Source organism: Rattus norvegicus, chromosome 20 (assembly GCF_021556685.1).
Source record: "Rattus norvegicus strain SHRSP/BbbUtx chromosome 20, alternate assembly SHRSP_T2T, whole genome shotgun sequence".
Classification (NCBI taxonomy): Eukaryota; Metazoa; Chordata; class Mammalia; order Rodentia; family Muridae; genus Rattus; species Rattus norvegicus.
Window position 1 is genome coordinate 41,112,868 of NC_141553.1, and position 1,628 is coordinate 41,114,495.

Sequence of the window (1,628 nt, forward strand, 5' to 3'; positions counted from 1 at the left end):
TTAGGAGTCCCTGGTGATCTTGCCCTCTGCCCCTTCAGCAGAATCCCATTCTGAGAGCCCATTTCCTCATCTCAGGGCCCTCACGTAGGCACTCCACATGGAAAACCCACCTGCATTTCCTCCTTCTACTAAGCAAGATGAATTGCATCGAAATCAGCCACTGTAATAGGGGTTTTGATGCATATACTTTTTGGGCTGTCTACATTCTCAAGTGTGGATTGCGGGTGTCTTCTGGATAGGAGCTACCAGGCTGGGACTCAAAGAATATCCAGTAGAGCCTCATATTCTTCTTGAGAGAGAGGCAGCTCAGGTTTTCATCCATTTGCTGCCCTGCACCTTCCAGATGTACAGGGCCTGGGGAGTGCGTCTCCACTCGAACTTCCATCAGCAGTTGATCCAGGAAGAGTTCCAGGGGGCCCGTGTTGCATCCCTGAGTGAGAACCTGTTCTTGGCCTTGTCCTTCAGGCTGTGCCCATTTTGGTAGCTGAGACTCTCTGGAGAAATTGGTTGGGTCGCTATAACTCGAGGATTCCTTGGAAACACAGTCTGGGGCAGCCAGTTGCAAGATGGTTTCCTGGACACCCTCGTGCTCCTTGCCAGCAGAATTTCCATCAAGATCCACAGGGAATGGCCTGTCACCCTCCACTTGGTCTTCTTCCAGCAGTTCATCAAGGAGGATTTTTAGAGGTCCTGCCTCGTATGCTTCAGACGCTGTCTGTGATGTGCCACTTGGGGTTGCTGGGACTCTTTGTGGAAGTGGGGCTGGTCGCTGGAGCTCGAGTTCTCCATGCCCTCACCGCCTGAGATAGCCATCGATAACAGGTTGTCCTGTGCTGCTTCATCCCTGCCACTGAGAACTCCAGTTGCCACATCCTGCACTTGTGAAGCAGGCACATCTTGATCTGGAGCACGGGCTTGCCGCGCTCTTCTGTTCTGAAATCATATGTAGATCGTGTCCTCAGACAAACCTGTCCTCTGGCCCAGCTGCTCCCTGGTAGCAAAGCCTGGCAACGGATTCCTCTCAAAGGCTTGCACTAGGATACTGCGCTGTTGCAAGGTGAGTCGTGTGCGAGGCCTTCTGCTGTCCGAGGGCATGCTGCTACCTTGTGACCTGGAGCCAAACCCTTCCTCGAGCTGTTGGGAGGCTAGCGGAATGGAGGTTCTGCTGGACCGATTTGGGCCGTGCCTCACCTCTCCAGTGCGACTCCTTCGGTTCTGAAACCACACTTGGATGCCGGACGAAGGGAGCTGTATTTGCCTGGCCAGTTCCTGCCTGTCCCAGAGCTCGGGTATTGGTTCTTGCTGTAAGCTGATAGCAGGGCCTTCTTTTGCCAGGCCTGCCAAACCGTCTTCCTGCGCCGGGATTCCCGCAGCATACAGCTGTTATCCACATTGCTTCCAGCTTCCATGCTCCTAAGGATTAGATGCCAGGAGTCCTCAAGCTGGAGAATATAGTCAGGACCGCTCCAGAGCAAGCGCAAGCTTCAGCAAATGCCACCCTTAGAGCTGGGACCCCTGCCCGTAAATACCTTTGCCTCAGCACCCGAAGCTCTGCCCACTCAAAAGGAGCCGTGGGCTACAGTCGTACTCCAGACCCTTGAATCAAGGTCATGCCACGACCCCTTACA

At 54.1% G+C, this 1,628-nt stretch overlaps 1 pseudogene; it reads right to left on the reverse strand.

Annotated features, from left to right (window-relative positions):
• Window positions 1–681: 681 nt before the first annotated feature.
• On the reverse strand, window positions 682–1,409 carry LOC147998698 (double homeobox protein 1-like; annotated as a pseudogene).
• Window positions 1,410–1,628: the final 219 nt, after the last annotated feature.